The following is a 19781-nucleotide window of genomic DNA, read 5'->3' as shown; positions in this document are numbered from 1 at the left end:
AGACTGCCCCCCACAACGTCTCACAACACATCCCCACCGTGTATTAGGAACATCTCCCGATGATGACATTATCATTCTTTATATTATCATCGGGAGATGTTCCCAATACACAGCGGGGATGTGCTGTTGGACTTTGTGGCGGGCTGATTTGAATTCGTTTTTGTGTTATTGGGTGTTTTTTTAGTTTGTACTTTGTAGTTGTGTTGCTTTATTTTTGTGTTTTGTCCTCGTCCTTGTTGTAATTTCTTGTTTTCAATTTGCTAATGGAAAGTTTTTTTTTTCTACTCCCCTCTCCCCCAAAATTAGTTTGCTAATGGAAAGTTTTTTCTCACCTATACAGTTACAACAAATTGAAACTTAAAAACCCTACTTAATGACACAATACACCCTTGTATTGGCACCAATTCCCATTGTTACTTTCCCAATTGTAAAACATAATAAAAATTTGGGGTGGGGTGGAGGGGTAATTAAAATCCACCCAAAAAAAAAAAACATGTGCATATATATGTTGGTATGGGTGTGCCTTTTCCTAATTCAAATATTAGAAAAGTAGTCTATATAATTCATAAGTCAACTAAAAGAACCCAACCTCAGTGTCTTTGGATTTGTTCCTCACACCGACTAAATAGCCACATCCCATTTATATATTGGGAACATCTCCCATGAATAATATAGCATACAAGTATTGGGAGATATTCCCGATCTGCAGTTGGGATATGCTGTAAGATTGCTGTGAGGACCACTCTGCTACACTCCCATAAGTTCGTACTACTATAGAAAATAAATGTGCACAGCAAACAGAGAGCAAGAAAAAATCTATTGAAGCTATAAACCAATGCTTATTAGATTACATAAATATCCTACATTGTTGATTAAGAGAAATGGCCTAGTAGACTGTTAAACCATTGTTTGGATGGTATCCCAAAAATTGAGAGAGAGACTCATGTATGATGTTGCAACATCTTCCTAGATTATTTTGAGCTTTCAATAGGGGATAGATCTTTGTAATCTGCAGGACCATAAGGTTCAAACAGTTGTGCAAGAGGCCCATTTTTTCTCTTAGGGTTGCATCCCATATCCTTACATAACTGATCATTGTACCAAATGTGTACCACACCAAGACATGATTCCCGAAAGTACTGACCATTGTATCTCTTCATGAATTTTTCCCATCTTGCTATATCTTTCTCCATATCTGATATGCAAGGTAACTTGAAGCTACCATCAAGGAAATGTGCTAGCCATCGACACCTCATCTCTGAAGTATACAAGTTTGCAAAACTCTCTGAGTATCCAATTACCGCCAGTTGTGGAATTCGAGGATGGATGCACTCTCTGTAGTGACACAAAATTGAGTTATAGAGAACTGATGTTAAATACCTTCTTGTAATTGCTGTGCAAATTTATTTGCATTGATGCAAAACTATGGTAGTGGAAATGATTTGGATGCAAATTTTGTTTAGTTTTTGTTTCAAATATCACTCTATTTTGTTTGATTGCAGTAGACTTATAAAGTAAACTCTAAAACAAAATTATACCAGAAATTTCATTCTTTTCATTTGCACTCTTATGCATTTATCCTAGTGCGAAATTAAATTGCACTCCAACCAAATGCAGATTATTTTCTCAATATAGATGGCAATAAGAAAGTTTTAACAACATATATAGCAACCTGTAGAGTGGAACCGTTGTGGTAGGTGGACCTATCACTTGTTCTTGAAAAGTGGGCGAAGTAAAAATGTCTTTTAGCTTTTGGTCTCTCCCTTGTATCCGGTGGCAAATATAACAATATCTGTTTGTAGACGTGCAACCTCATCCTCAAACATCAATCCATCTGTGTAGAAGCTAAAGCTCTTTGATTTCTTCAAAATGAAGCTTCCCTCTATGACTCTGTCATAAAATTTATCTGGCAAGGTTGTTATTGAGCATGCGAAGATTTCTTGAAAGTTGTGTTTAGGTATCATTCCATACTTCTTCAGAGGAAATTTCCATCTCAGGTAACTCTCTATAAATTTTGAGCAGGGGCAGAACTAAGATTTTCTTTTGAGGGGGGCCAAAAAGTAATATACATGGATGGGGCAAAAGTTAGTAAATATAGGTAAAGAGACTAAAACATAGGTAAAGTTAAAATGGATATTGTAGGGATTTTCAAGGCATAGGTCTGTCACCCCCTGGCTCCGCCCCTGATTTTGAGAATGCCCATCTCTGCAAATTATATTACCTTCTTTAGTTAGAAATTATTAAAATTATGTTTCATTTGATTTGATAGAAAATAATAGAGAAAATACTTTCCCACATGCAAACCAAACACAGTCTAAATTTCTTCTCTTTGTTTACCACATAAGTCGGAAGAGAAGAGAATCATATAGGCGACTCTTCCATGCCTCTTAAATCATATATCCCGGGGATGAGGATAATTAATGTAACGAATATGATAATGGAAGTTCAATTATATGAGTATAGTAAAGGATAAATAGGAGATACCAAAGGTGAAAGCAAGGTAGCCAAGAGAAATAGTAGGAATCCTTCACCAAGCTTATGTATCATGAACTCTAAGAAGCGATTGAGAAACTAAAAAACCAAGAGCACCAAGTAAATAGGCAGATTCCAATGTTCAGTCCTACATGGCACTGTACTGGGATGTTCGACACCTGCAAATAAATAAAGAGGTCAATGGTATATACATGCCACTACATCAATATTATTGAGGGTGTTTTGGAATTGTGATGTTGCATAAGTGTTGTGTTTGTAATTGATTTAAGCATTGTAAATTAGCAGAGTAGGGTGCTTTGCACAATTTACAGTGTGTAATTGTTTATTGAGAAAATTCTCGATTAATACCTTATATTTTGGACCTAGTGTCACTTTGGTCCCCGAACTTTAAAATGTGACAATTCAGTATTCGAACTTTCAAAACATGACTGTCCAGTACCTGCTGTTAAGTAGTTGTTAACCAGTCGTTAAGTGGCATTTGAAAATGACACAAATGCCCTTCGAGTGTCATATAATTTTCTTTGTCAATCATCCAAACATTGATAAAAATTTAACAATCTCAAAACCTTGTCGTTTCTATTCAAGAAAGTTGGGATCACCAGAATGCCCACTTAAACCTGACCCCAACTTTCTTGAATGGAAAAGGCAAAGATTTGGGACTATTAATTTTTTCTCAACGTTTAGATGGTTGATAAAGAAAATTAAATAACACTTGAAGGGCATTTGTGTCTTTTTCAAGTGCCATTTAACGGCTGGTTAACAGTTAGTTAACAGCAAGTACTAGATTGTCACATTTTTAAAGTTTAGGTATTGAATTGTCGCATTTTAAAGTTCAGGGACCAAAGTGGCACTAAGCCCAAAGTACAAGATACTAATCGGGAATTTTCCCTTGTTTATAACACCTAAGTACCACGCTTAGGTGCCATATAGAATACCTGAAATGAAAAATGTCCCTCTAGAAGAGGAAATATGTAAATGGTCACTCACACAAGTCAAGAAAGAGAATACTAGAAAATAGTGGTACTCCACCAATTCAACCAACATAATTTTGGGTTGGTGAAGTAAAACACCTATGATGCTTAATTACATGGTAGTGAAATAGCTCCACAACACCATGATACAAAACATCGCCATTATCTATATCATAGAAAGAGGAAGAGTGGGAGGTTTTCTCACCTCCTTTCTCGTGTAAACTCATCTCTCTACTCCCATCTTCACACTTGTGATTTATATATTTTTTGAATAAAAACTAGTAGAATGGGTTGTGCAATGCACGAGATATTTGAACCAATGGATGATCAACCACAATCAAGTATAGATCTTAACCAAATTGGGTGTAATCACTTGATTGATTCTTGACTGCATGTGCCTGTGTTAGTACCAATCTGTTCAATTATTGAAGCTTTGTTCCAAAATGAAATCATACTTCAATTTCTCTAATCCTATTTAAGTAGGATTGGTAAGGTTAAGAAAACAAAAGTGACTTAAAACATGATCAAGAATTTCATTTGATATATAATATAAAGTATGTATGTGTGTGTGTAAGTATGCAAAAAGTGTAAACAACTGCTTGTGGTTGATGTATCTGTATTTAATTTGTGTATATACCTTGTGTATGTGTATAAGGAAACAAATAAATTAAGAAAATCTCAATAAACTACCATGTTCATAAACGGATCATGCCTGCTATATTTGTAAGTAATTCAATAAGAGCAATCCCTCCATAAGAACTTGTATGAACCATGTGAACATGCTCTTAGCTTGCAAGTTGCAAATGCATGATGTTGAAAACAAACAGCTTAGATCTTCATGTTGAACAAGCACTAAGTTTTGGTAATTTTTTTAGGGGGTCTTTCATTGATGGTTAAGAGACTCAGGTGTGTGAGAACTTACAAATTACAAAACATAAGAAAAATGCTTAAAACTTATAATACAAACCTGATCTGGGTAAATGTAAATTTATTAAAGACACAGAATTAAATACTGAACTAAACCAAAAGACAAAAAAAAAAAAAGTTTAAAACTTATAAATCTAAACCTGTTAAAATAAAAGCCTAACTACTTAAAATTAATTAAATAGGAAGGAATATCAAAGGAATACAAGATTCTAAACTAAAACATGATGTGAAATTAAACCAAAACTCTTCTTGCATTTTGACAACTTAAAAGAGTGAAAGAAATAAGAGGACTTTGCAATTGTGATAAAGACGATATTAAGTATGATTTCCACAAATATTGCTGTTGAAACTTCTTGGAGTGAACGGAAAAAGAATGAATATGATTGAAAATGAAGCACAAAAACACTTAGAACTCCATTAATGCCAAGCATCTAAAAAGCTGCATTATTTCTATTCACCGACTTTTCTAATTGATCACCCCTTATTTTGTTGGTTTCCAATAAAAATAAATTAATAAACACAACTACAGGGTAAAGCATATATATGATAATAAAATAGTGAAGGTAATTTTGGAACAAAAATCAGGGCTTTCAAGACAAAAACTAATAGATTTTAAGTAATGGTAAAGCAATTAAATAGAAAAAAGTGAGGGATAATTTTGAAAATTAAAATCAGGGTGTTTTGACCGATGGGAGAAATGATAAAACAAATAAAAAGAATATCGAGGGGTAATTTTGGAAACTAAAATCAATGTGTTTTGACGAATGAAACAATTACACATTCCCATTTTATTAATTGTCAATAGATGTAAAATATGATGATGATATCCCTCTTGGCCCTCCTCCATACTATGTGGTTAAAACCTCTTGTTCTTAGCTAATGAGATTTCAATGGTCAAGGTAAAGGGTAAAGCTACATTTATTCAATATCCAACCCTTTCATATCAGGTTTTGGGAAGCCTTAGTTGAGTGTAGTGCCAGGATTCGGGTTAAGTCAGGTTAACCTACACAATGTGTGAAAATATATATAATGAAATATTCATGAACAAGTGACATAGTGACATTGAAGAATCCATGAACATGGTATTCATAAAGCTCCTATACTTTATAAGATTGGGTCAAATTTAATAATTCTATTACAATGAGTTTGGTTGAGGTCAATAGAAGGTGTATTGGGTTTACTTAGATATTTTATTTATTTTTTATATGCTCTTACCAAATTCTATAAAAGCCCATGAATATGAATTGCATGGATTCCCATGTTAATTATGGTGGAAAGAGGAAATGGTGGGACCTGGGAAGGTAGTAGTCCTCTCACATCTATGCTTGCATGGACTCTTCCATTCCCCCATCCTCTCACTTGCATATTATAAATACTAAGGGGGTGATGCAGTATGGGATTCAGACTAATTGAGTAAACATTTATAAAGTTGGTTTCCGAAGACCCATCTTAGTACATATAGGAGGAAAGTAGTATTTGATGTGGAAGACTACGTTTGGGCCATTTTAACAGAGCAACACCTACCGGTTGGGCAATGTGGAAAGTTGACACCAAGGAAGGTTGGATCATGCGAGATTGTCGAAATCATCAATGAGAATGCTTATAGACAAAAGCTACCCAGCCATATACGTACCCATGATGTTTTCAATGTCAAACACTCGGTACCTTATGTTGGTGATCAATCAGATGATGATTTGAATCAGAAGATGGATTCTCCTCAACCCAGGGAGGATGATGTAGTACAGGAGAAGGCCGATAAGTTTTATGCAAGTTGGGACCATTCCAAGACACATAAGGAGCAGAGGTGACGCCACCGACCCAGCTTAGTAATTATTTACTTAGATAGCATCGTCACAGGATTTTTATCTTAGTTCCTTTTTACCAAGTTGGTGCCATCACAGAGTTTCTATCTTAGTTCGTTTTTATCAAGTTAGCATTATTTCGAATTTATATTCAATTAGGACTTTCCTTTTGATGGATTTTAATAGGATTCTATTATGGAGTGTTTTTAAATTAGGAATAGGAGCCATAAGGGTGTATGCCTATATAAAGAGTAGCTAGGGGAAGGCTAAGACAGTATTTAATATTGAATTTTCTCTTAATTATTCAGTGAAGAATTCTTCTTCCTAGTAGTTCGACTTTTGCTCTTTTCTTTGAAGCTTTTCTCAACGTGTTTCGTTTTCGTACTACGCCAGTTGATATAAGAGCTCATGTTTGATCATTCTTCGGATTATGGCTCCTAAGAAGAAACAAGTAGCTCACATCATGGAGCAGGAACTCAACAACAAAACGCAAGGAGAGATAGCGGAGCTAAAAAGAGAAGTTGAGGCACTTGCTCAGGAGTTGAAATCATTGCGAGGGGACAGCGACTCCAATGCAAGTGTTTCCGCTCGTTCCTTTTCATCACCAAAGCAAGCATCCAAGTTGGCTGTAGTTGCGGGTGGTGACCAAAAACAGTGGGAAACTGGTTTCAATATTGAGATCCCAACATTTCATGCATGTTTCTCTACTTAGCAAGCAACCAAATCAGTTATAGTTGCAAGTGGTGAACAAAAGCGACGGGAAACAGATATCAAGGTTGAGTTCTCGGAGTTTAATGGAGGTATAGCCTCCAATAAATTCTTGGACTGGAGTTCCATGGAAAAGTTAGCAATTTCAGAGTCTAAAGGTAAAATCAAATCTTATGACTTTGTTGATTGTTTTAATTTTGTTGAGGGTTGTAACAAAAATCTTGTGTGGCCATTCTCCTCAACAATATCTCTTGAAGAGAAACTTGTTGATTCAAACAAACCTCCGATCTATGATGAAGAACCAAATTACTAATGAGAAATATGTCATTATTCATTATGAATTTCAATATGATGAAGATAATACTTATCATCTTGGGGATTATGATCACATTATCTACATGCATGTCTACGAAAATCCTTATTGGCAAGCATTCTTGCAATGTTCAAAAGGGTCAATAAAAGAAGATTTAGATTCTGTTAAGTGCAAAAAATATACTTCATACAATGCAGAAATCTCAATTCGTATTGAAGGCTTACATCACCAATTATCTATCAAAAGGTTAGAAACGAAGAAGCACGGTGGAAGTGCAACAACATGTATTGGTAGCCTCTTAAATAGTAATATGAATCCGATGTCGGATTCTCTCCAACCCAGGGAGAATGATGTAGTACGGGATTTGGACCAACAGAGTAAACATTTACAAAGTTGGTTTTTGAAGACCCATCTTAGTCCATATAGGAGGAAAGTAGTATTTGATGTGGAGACTATGTTTGGGCCATTTTAATAAAGCAACACCTACCGGTTTGGCAATGTGGAAAGCTGACACCAAGGAAGGTTGGACTATGTGAGATAGTCGAAGTCATCAATGAGAATGCTTATAGACAAAAGCTACCCAGCCATATACGTACCCATGATGTTTTCAATGTCAAACACTCGGTACCTTATGTTGGCGATCAGTCAGATGATGATTTGAATACGATGATGGATTCTCCCCAGCCCAGGGAGGATGATACAGTACAGGAGAAGGCCGATAAGTTCTATGCAAGTTGGGACCATTCCAAAACATATAAGAAGCAGAGATGACACCACCTACTCAACTTAGTAAATATTTACCAAGATAGCATCGTCACAGGATTTCTATCTTAGTTCATTTTTACCAAATTGGCGCTATCATAGAGTTTCTATCTTAGTTCGTTTTATCAAGTTAACATTATTTTGAATTTATATTCAATTAAGAATTTCCTTTTGAAAGATTTTAGTAGGATTCTATTTTGAAGTGTTTTCTTAGATTAGAATTTTCTTTTTTAAAGAGTTTTAGTAAGATTCTATTATGGAGTGTTTTCTTAGATTAGGATTTTCTTTTTTAAAGAGTTTTAATAGGATTCTATTATGGAGTATTTTTAGATTAGGAATAGGAGCCATAAGGGTGTATGCATATATAAAGAGTAGGTAGGGGAAGGCTAAGACAGTTTTTGATATTGAATTTTCTCTTAATTATTTAGTGAAGAATTCTTCTTCCTGGTAGTTTGACTTCTACTCTTTTCTTTGAAGCTTTTCTTAATGTGTTTCGTTTCCATACTGCGTCAGGGGGTGATTGTTTTTTGGATTTTGAGAGGGGAGAAAGTTAATTAATGGGATTTTGGTTGCCATTGACCAAGAAACCCATGTTCTTTTTTCAATATTTATGTGGGGACCATGGAAAATTTATTTTCCTAGGTATCACTTACCTGGGGGATAGTTGCCAACACTTGAATGGGACAAAGTTATCCCTTTTAAATCGTATCCAATTATCTGAATTTAAATTCGATCCTATTAAGGATGATTTGAATTTGATCTGATTATAATTGGATCAAATATCATACCACCCATATCCGATCTGATATAATCTGATTTAGTTTGATTTAAATATATATATATATATATATATGCTCATATAATCTGATTATTTCATTATTTTTATTTTTATGTATAAATTTCATGAAATTAAAAATCAGTTCTTGATCCTTGATTGTCACTATTTAATTTCTTTACTACCATGTTGGTTCTTTCATTGGTTTGCTTATAATTTTTATACAAATTTTTAATGAAAAATGATATCTAACTATTATATTAGTTTTGTACAATTTAGGAAATGCTATTGATTTCATATTTCTTAGAACATTTTCTTCATGTATGCATTGTTTTATCTATATTATATATATATATAAGTGTAGATGTAGTGTGAAACATTTTTTGAATAAAATTACCCTCTTTTTCTTTGTTTGAGAAATAGTATAAAAGTCATTTTATTATAGCTTTAATGTCATCATTAATGGCTACTAAAATGCCCATTTTGTGTAGTTAGTCCATCTCTAATTGTAAGGGTTGAAAATATAACTTCAATGATTACTTTCTACCTCATTTAATCCCCTCTCATTAAGTCTTACACTTAAAGTACTAAATCTCATTTTCTCTTATTAAATCAAATATTGTTAAGTTATTTTTCACTAATAAATGATACTAATTAGATCTATGTCAAGATTTTTAGCAATATAAACCCATATATTTTAAAACTAACTCAAAAATAAAACCATTATTTATCCAAGTGGTGGTTAAGCAATTCAACCATCCAAATCATATTGATCAACCTATGAAATCATAGTTAGAAATAAATATAGAAATTTACAAAAAAAAAGTAGAAAAAATTAGACACAATTATGATATTTTTATTAATCAAATTAAAAAATAAATGTAATAAACAAGAATTATTTTTATTGATAATGAAAATGAGATACATAATTTAGAACTAACAAAAAATGAAATGTAAAATTAATAATAAATAGTTCAACTTTTCGGTTAAATGTGTTAACCTTTAATGTCATAAATAAATAATAAAATTTAATAAAATATAAAAATACAAAAAAAAACATAAATTTTGCAAAAAAAAAAACTCATGCACATGTATAGTATCATATATTTATAATATTAGACAAAAGTAAGTGTGACATATGAGAACTATTTTTACACAAAAATACAAAAAAAAAATATAGAAGAAATTAAACACATTTGTAATTCTATATTTACACTATTATTAAAAATATGAATAAGATTGTAGAACTTTCTTTTAACTAAAATACTCATTTTTGAATTTAGTCATATTTAATTGTAGGGTTTAAATTGTAAATTTAACTACTACTTTTCACTTCATTCAATTTCCTTTATTTAAATCTTACATTTTTTTAATAAATGAACGAAAAAAGAAAAATACAACAAAAAGATAAAACACTATAAAAAGAAGAGTAGCCAAACAGGTAGTTCTGTCCAAGGTTCAAAATATCAATATAGGCCAATATCAAGACTCATTTGTCCATTTTTTTAGTTTTATTCTCAATCTGGTTCAGAGGGTCGGTTTAAGGCCCGTCTACACTCTGAACCATGGTCTGTCCCAAAACACCCCCTATAGGGGCATATCGAGAAGCCCCCAAGAAACTTTGAACCTTGGGCTTGTCAATGATATTTGAAACTTCACAACTCAATCTGATTATCAAATATTTTGATGGGGTGTTTATGTAATCAGATTTGGATTTGATTTGCAATATGCATCTGATTAATAATAAAAACCAAAAAAATATATATATAAAGTTTATAGAAAATTTTAGATGCATTATTACTATCATTCATTATAATCATTTAGAATTGCCACGTACAAAGCACATGTACACTTTCTAGTCTATCAAAATACATCAAATAATTCCAATTTGCTTTCCCTTCATTATGCAATTGAACCAACAATTCTCCTAAGTGGGTGGATCTAGAATGGAGCATAATGTTGTGACTATGTTCTTTTGTTTATATTGTAGCTATTTGTACCTTTGTTCCTTTTTTAGTTTTCCCTAATTTTTTTATAACTTTATTTTTATTGAGCTACGAAGTTTTACCCTCTTTTGAAGTGTTAATTAGGAATAGTACCCGGCTTACCCTCTCTAACTCTGACTGGTTAGGCGGTTAAATGTGGTGGGTTAACACCAATGTTCCCACTTGAATCTCCTACCTAGGGCTGTTCATAAGATCGATCAAATCTACCCAACTTGACCTGAATTGGTCAGTTTTTAACTACTTTTAGTCTACTTGGGATTTCTTGCTCACTTTTCCTACCCACTCTCTACCCGCCGTGAAATTGGAGCCACACATCTCTATTATGAATTGAGAGATGTATGAAAAGTTAGAGTGGATAGGAAAATCTGGGCTCCTTTTAGTCAGCTTTGGTTCATGAACAATATCAATCCAATTGGATAGGTCGGTCTCAGTTTCGCCATGTATAATCAACTTATTTTATATTTTGAATTTATTTTTCGGAAAAGTACGGACATGTCCAATGCAGATTTCTGAATTCCACTACAGAGGTATAAACATTCAAAATGTCAAAAAACCCCACTCTGTCCGTGATTGACATCAATTCCAAGCTGACACCCACCCCAACTGTACTTTGGGCCCAAAATTTCTAACCCTGGGCTGAACCGTCATTCTCCCTTTATATTTTAACAATATCATGGCAATTATTAATTAATTTTGTTGTTTTAAATTTTTTATCCAATCAAACCATGTTTCCTATTTACCGAGTGGTGGCCAGTTGAAACGTTGGTTGGATAGTTCCTGCCGGATATACGGATTTGAATCCTGCTATTACCACTTACTTTTACTTCTGTTTGTGGTTAAAAATTAAAATATGTTGTGTTAAATATAAAAAAAAAAAAAACGTCTCCTTTTTTAATAAGGGTAAAAATTTGACGGTGAGACGCCAAAAAAGACCCATTTTCGATCGTCCATTCAGAACGCACCGCATCATTTATGTAAAACTTGTGTACCGAATAGATACTTTATTTTGTTATTATATGTTTCTTTTAATTTTAAATTTTTCTTCTTTTGTTTTCTCGCCGTAAGCCCTTTTTCTCCTTCTCCAAATTCTTGGCTTTCTCTTCTCACATAAATTGACAAAAATCTACTGTGATATTTAACTAATAGATGCTTTCAAAAATTAATATCAGCAGTTACATCACAGTGTGGAGAAAATTCTCAACTGCTTTCGTGGGTTACAAATCTTTATTGTCGGTGGATTTAAACTTTTGGAGAAGTTCTCAGAAGAACCTGACAAAACCCGATTTATATTGCAACTGAGCAATTTCTACACTTCAACTTAAGGACAGATATTTTATTTTATCATGATTGTTAGCACTAGAAAAAATTTCAGGTTGAAGGAGGAAATTTTGTGACAATCTTAATTTTTTTCTGTAAAACTTGATTTACAAACTGCCTAGACAAACCATTGCATGGATTGAAGGGCTCTGGGTTTCATTACAGTGGGAGAGGAGACATGTGATTTTCCTCTATTTAAATACCTGTCATTCTAAAAATATAAACAAAATGGACACGTGTCAAATTCTGATTACTGATAGTTCAAGAATAAAGACCATTAGACATGTGTCAAATTCTGATTAGTGGTAATTCAAGAAAAGAGCTCACTAACATGCAGAATGGAGTCCACCACCATGTAGAATTGTGAGAAGTGGGAAGCTCCCACTTCCAAACATTTCCTAAAAAAAAAGGAAACATTGCTATTAGTTACTGTTAACTACGAAACTAATTAATTAATTCCAGCTATTGATTATTAATAATAAGCTAATTCTAATTATTAAGTACAGCTATTAATTACTAATAATAATTATTGTTAATTACTAATTAATTACTGTTAACTACTTCTAATTAATTAATTCTAACTATTAATTACTACTAATAATTACTCACTGATAATAGTTAATTATTGAAAATAATTTCTTTTAATAATTACAGCTATTACTTAATTACTAATAATAATTAATTAGTGATAATATTGCTCATTATTAATTCAAAAAAATAATTTCTTATAATAATCACTGCTAATACTTAATTACTGATAATTTATTACTGACAATATTGCTCATTATTAATTCAAAATGATAATTAATAAATATTTTCATAATGGTAATTAATAATTCAGAAATAATCATTTTATATTTATTTTAACTAATATTAATTATTTTGAAAATAAATATTTAAAGTTAATTATTTATATTATAATTGTTATCAGAAATTATAATTCATACATTTATATGAAATAATTAATTATATTATTATTATAAGTAATAATAATTAATAATATTATATTAATTAATATAATTATATTATTTTTATCAATAATTATAATTAATTATTACTAACACTAATGATGATAATTATTACTTCAGAATGTTAATTAATTAATGATAATTAATAAGCATTTTGATAATGTTAATTATTAATTGGGATATGATCATTTTATATAAATATTAAATTCATATTAATTATTTTATAAATACATAATTAGTGTTACTTATCTATAATTCATACTATTATTATTCTCCAATAAATACTTCATTTAGTAAAAGTTAAATTATAAAAATTTCTATTATTCAATATTGTTAAACTTAAAGAATTACAAAAGCAAATATTATATTATGAATTAACTAAAAATTGTAATTATAACAAATTAATTATTTAATAAAAATAAAATAATAATAGTAGTAATAATAATAATACTTTAATATTACTGATTTCAAAATCAATACACACATAATAAGAATATATTATTAGTTAATAATAATAATAATAATATATTTATTATTATTACTGATTTCAAAATTATTAATATATTATTAATCTATTAATAATACTGACTATTATTAAATAAATATTAATAGCAAAATTTACTTATTTAAAATTATTTTCTGAAATTCCCCGTTTTAATTTTGCAGATAATTAATTATTAATTTTAATTTCTTAAAATTATTATTTACTAAATAAATTTAATTACTCTTTGATTAATGACCTTATTTTTGAATAATTGGTTTTTTATGTTCAATAATTTATTTGCAAAAATCCAAATAATTTTTCTTTTGCAATCCTAACCATTTTATTTTTCTCTTATTCAGTTTTCCAAAAGATAAAAAATAAATAAACTAATGATACTCACCTATTTTTATCAAATTGCGTATTTATCAAGTTGTTGTCATTGATGATGACGAAGATGATGAGTCCATTTTTGAAAGAGAGGGGGTACTAACAATAATTAATGACTTCTAATTAATTAATTTCAGCTATTAATTACTAATAATAATAACTCACTAATAATAGTTAATTAGTGATAATAATTTATTATAATAATTACTGCTACTACTTAATTACTGATATTAACTAATTAATGATAATATTTATCATTATTAATTCAGAATGATAATTATTTAAAGATAATTAATAACGATTTTCATAATGGTAATTAATAATTCATAAAAAAAATTATTTTATATTTACATTAACTCATATTAATTATTTTGAAAATAAATATTTACTGTTAATTATTTATATTAGAATTATTATCAAAAATTATAATTCATACATTTATAATAAATAATTAATTATATTATTATTATCAAAAACTATAATTAATACTTATATTAATTAATATAATTAAATTATTATTATTATTATCAATAATTATAATTAATTACTACTAATAATATTGATTTTTGATAAAAATTAATTTTTGATTATAATTACTTACTGATAATTAATTCCTTAATTATAACAATGTTTATTATTGATTTGGATATAATCATTTTATATTTATATTAATTCATATTATTTATTTTATAAATATATAATTAATGTTAATTATTTACATTATTATTATTATAAGTACTTATAATTAATACTATTATTATTCTCCAATAAATATTTCATTTAGTGATAGTTAAATTATAAACTTTCAATTATTCATTATTGTTAAACTAAAAGAATAATAAAAACAATTATTATTTCAGGAATTAACTAAAAATCGTAGTTATAACAAATTAATTACATCATAATAAAATAATAATAATAATAATAATTTAATATTACTGATTTCAAAATCAATACACACAAAATAAGAATATATTATTAGTAAATAATAGTAATATTAATATACTTATTATTATTACTAATTTCATAATTATTAATATATTATTAATCTATATTACTCAATAAAGACATGGAATAAAAAAATCAAACTACCACTAAATGAATGAATTAAAAATCTATGAATATTCTAATTGACTTGAATTTGACACATCAACATGGCCAAAATTACAATTTCAACCTACATTTCCTATTTCTATCTCCCAATTCCTATAATTCAAACATACCATTAGGTTATGTACAGGTTTCCCTACCTTTTTCCTAAAGATAAATTCTATTTATGTGGGGATATTAGACTTAAAATCCATAACCATGATCGACCAAAAGAAGCATTGCCACCTAACTTGGAGGCGACTTCCATACTCAGGATGGTCCCATTATTCTCCTTTCTTTCATGTTTCCTCTGTTGGATGGGCTTTGGAGTCCTGATTATATTATCAGTTGATTGTAGCGATACATGATGATGATTTGATTATAGTCATATATTTTTCATCTCTTACTTCAGAGGATGGATGCATCTACAAATGTTGTTTGGCATAGATTGTTTTTCTTAGCAGCTCTTTGAATGATTTTCTTGCTTCTTTGCCTCTTTGAATGGATATCATTTAAACGCATTTTATCCATTCATATGTCCCTTAATATTAAGCAGTATTGGAGATATTGTTGTAAACATCAATCTAATTTTACTATTTTATAAATAGATTAATGATTTCAAAGTTATTGATACATTTTTAGAGGTGGGTTTCTCAACAGGACATTGATTTTTTATTGTTAAATTGTAAATTTCAAATTAAATGATATTGTAGTTGCCCCTTACTTAGTTTGGGGTCATTGTCTAGATAAAACATGGTTATCTTAAATCAAATAAAGAGCCTACCCTAAATGTCTATTATAAATAATTAACAAAATGAAAAAAAAATTCAAATTAAATCAAATAATTAATTGCTGAAAATTACTGAATTAAGTAAATAATAATAACAACCAATTATTTATAGAAATAATTAATAATAATAACAATCATCAAGTAATTAATTAGGTAAATAATAAAAAAGGAAATAATAATCATTATTTATCATTAATGTTTATTCAAAGCGTGCCCCATAATAATTACTGAATACATTAATTAAACCTTAAATAAGAATCAATATTTATTAATAGTCATTAAAATTGTTAATCAAAATCATTAATGTTTATTCTTAAATGCAAATTATGAATTAACATATCTATTATATAATAATTATACTCGGTTGGAAAAAAATATTTTAAGTAAATATTTAAATAATTGCAAATTTAGTTAATATTATTACTATATAACAAAAAAATTAAATTAAATACTAAAATAAAATAATAATAATAATAATAATAATAATAATGGTTAAATTAAAGTAATAAACGGTTCAAGTTGAATTTAATGACCCATATAATTTTACGGGTTTGACATATAAGGGTCAATTTATGTGGACCCATAGACTGTATGAGTGTCTTAAAAAATGACAGTTTATAAATAGTAATAAAAAATGGTAATAAAAATCATTAATGTTTATTCAAATATATATATATATATAATTAACTTCCCTGTACTTAGTACGGGGTCATTCACTAGTATATATATTAAAAGAAGACTTTCAGGCTACAGCCCCATCATTCAGACACATGGCTTTTTCAAATTTAAACATATGACATCTTTTTTAGAAGTTGTTGTTAAAACCCACAAGAAAGTTAAACACATAACATTTTCTGAGAAGAAAATACAAAATTGGTTATCCACGAACACTTCTACCAACATTCTATCAATCTCAATTAACTATTAACCTTCTACTTACCGTAACAAAAGAAAAATATTTATATTTTAATAATTATTGAAAAACTATTTTTTAAAATAAATATTTTTATGGATTCTCCCTACTTTCACTGGTGATAAATCAAAGAGAAGGCAGCCGCTTGGAGGGAGGAAGAAGATTGGACGGGTGGAGTTGTGCGACTTGTTACATATGCAATGCCAATAACATGTTGAGGACAGATGGCAAGTAATAAATGGAGGATCGAAAATAGTCCAATTTCGGTGCATTGGATCGAAGACTTAACAACGCTTTAACAAATTAGTTATGACTGTCTTAAATTGATTCATATCAATACATCGGGAAAAGGATTGGTATGGATTCTCGGGAAAAGGATTTCGTCCTTAGTCACTACACAGTCTACACTTGTAGACTTGTAGTCGTGCATGGAAGACATCTTTCCAAATTATATGTTTCATTCATGAGAAGATGCGATGCCATGCACGGCTGAAAATGTTGTACAAGGACCAAATTCGAGTTCTGTAACGCTGGCTTTATTATTTAATCCTTCTCCGATCGGTTAAAAAGGTGGTTTTCAGGTTCCTTTAATGTTTACCCTCGGCTCCGGTAAGCAATTTAGAGAAGTTGGGCTGTCAATGGACAGGAAAAAAATAAGATTGATCACAAGTTTGAAACTTATCATTTGCTTTGGCACATTCTGCTGCAATATCCAAAGTTGATTTCCGGAATCCCACCACTGTAACACCCTTTCCTTTGATAAACTCAGTTGCAGTAGCATTATCCATGGCTGAGTAGTCCATTGCATCGAACACCTCCGGTCCCCAGTTTTCTGGAAATACTGGAATATTTGGAAGGCTGCTGTAGCGTCCGATGCAAATGATCACAAATTCCGCTTTGTAAACCTGTTTTTGTTTAACCCCTCTCATCAGCCATCAACTAATTGTGTGTATCTGTGGGAGATCGATAGAGAGACTACCGTTTTTTTATCATTACCTGAGTTGATTCTGTATTGGTCTCTTGAACGGTGATGTTCCACTTGCCTCTAGGACCGAAGGCCTCTCCGGCGCCACCCCAGAGACTCTATGAGAGAATGTCATCGTTAGAAGCTCCCTCGTAGTCGATGCCGATCGCTTTGGAATTGAATTTGATATGGCGAAGAAGGTTGGACTCCGGAGCATACAATTCAAGATACTCCATGATCTAGTTGCTGTTGGGAAACTCTTCTTTTACCGTAGATGGCCATGGAAAATCTGAGAATTCATAGGCAAGCTTCGGTGTCTGGAGCTTGGTAGTCTCTAAAGTTTGTGTCCAAACTCTACCAATTCTGCCCCTGGATTCGAAGACGATTGGACGGAAACCCTTCTCCAAAGTATACTTACAGGCAAGGAGGCCACTAATTCCGGCACCGATGATCGCCCCTCTCTTCGCCATTGGTCCTGTCAGTTTGGTTGTGAGAGAGAGAGGGGGGATGATTTTATCAGTGCTACGGTGCAAATACAAATATGCAACTGGTCCCACGTGGAAATCTTGTAGTGTTGCCTCCACTTTTCCTATCCACGTGAATTGCAGCCATACATCTCTCAATTTATGATAGAGATGTGTGGCTCCAATTCAAGGTAGGTAGGGAAGAAATAGCAAAAGTGAGTAGAAAATCCTGCCTAATTCAGTTTTAGTTGTCTTTTCGTTGTCCTAGGCTCCCTTGCCTAAGGGTGTTCATGCTAAATTCAAAAAGAGTTGGGCTTCGATTAGAGTTCGGCTTCAGTCCAGGCACCCTTAATCAGGGCACCGTTTGTGCATGCATTCGGAGAGTGCGCATTCGGAGGATGCGCCATGCATCTCCGAATCGCGTGAACGGCTGAAGCATGCGAGCATTCACAACCATCCGCCCTCCTCTCCTCTCCCACACGAGACATCTCTCCTCCCTCTCTCTGTCCCCATTCGCCCGGCGACGATTTCATAATTATTATCGTCGGCGACAAACAATCATCATCGGCGGCAGGATCAATATCAGGTATATATTATTTTCTTTGCATCTCTTCTTCTTCTTTGTTGCATCTCTTCTTCTATGAAAACTAACCTTAATTCTGATTTCCTCTAGAGCAGGGCAACTGTCTAATCCAACTAAAGTTAGAGGAGTCAGCAGCTCGCCAACGGGGATCCAAAGGGAGAGGTATTGCAGCCGAGACCAACATTTCTTTCTTCTTGCGACTACCATTCATGAACCCATCACCGGCGTACCTGCATTTCTTCTTCTTGGGACTATCATTCATGAACCCAGCAGCAGAGCAATTGGATGTGTTGGCTGCCTCTGCAGATTCATTGAGGTCGAAAGCATGTCGAGGGGCCGACTTATCGCTAGGAATCTCGGACTGCTGCCTGCTTTGAAGATTAAAGCTCTTTTCAAGTTTGAAGGAAGAGAGAGAGAGAGAGCACGACGGCGACAAAGAAGAGCACGTTAGCATGGGCCACGGTTGGTTGGTAAATTCCTCCACCAGCCACCAGCTGTGACCGTCCCTTAGAGTCTAAGTCTCCCCTTTTTCTAAGACACTTTAAAGTAGAAATTCAGAAGGAGAAGGGATTGCCTTCTGGGTTTTTGAACATAGCTAGCTGCTAGTCGTGTATCTCTATCTTTCTCATAAGGAGGCTTTGCCCCAACTTCGATCGTGAAGATGGACTTGACACCGTTCTTGAAGTTCCAATCCCAGAAGAGATGTTCGTATCCAATACTAAAAACATCGGCAGATCATGGCACAACATGAAGTCATGGATGAGATCACATTCTCAAAGATCAGCACCATCGACGGCGGCTCTCGTTGGAGTTCGAAGCACTGAGCTACAGCTCTTGTTGGGAATTGTTGGTGCCCCTTCAATCCCTCTTCCTGTCCGTAGCGATCAGTCCATCAATGGAAACATCGAAGATCACCCCATTGTAAGTAACTGCTGTAGGTTGTCCCATATACAATCTCTGTGCAACCGCTAGATCCTCTCCCGGATTGGCACCAGAGCTCGCAGTGAGGATGCAGCATCGAGGTTTTTGCATCAGGAGATGTTCACATCAACCAGCGTTTTCTGG

At 31.9% G+C, this 19781-nt stretch overlaps 1 pseudogene; it reads right to left on the bottom strand.

Moving 5' to 3' along the window:
• Positions 1–971: 971 nt before the first annotated feature.
• Positions 972–18719, bottom strand: LOC104587130 (putative flavin-containing monooxygenase 1; annotated as a pseudogene).
• Positions 18720–19781: the final 1062 nt, after the last annotated feature.

This window comes from Nelumbo nucifera, chromosome 6, assembly GCF_055504915.1.
Source record: "Nelumbo nucifera cultivar China Antique chromosome 6, China Antique-T2T, whole genome shotgun sequence".
Taxonomy (NCBI): Eukaryota; Viridiplantae; Streptophyta; class Magnoliopsida; order Proteales; family Nelumbonaceae; genus Nelumbo; species Nelumbo nucifera.
Note: the sequence above shows the minus strand (reverse complement) of the source record. Positions and strands in the feature narration are given on the sequence as shown.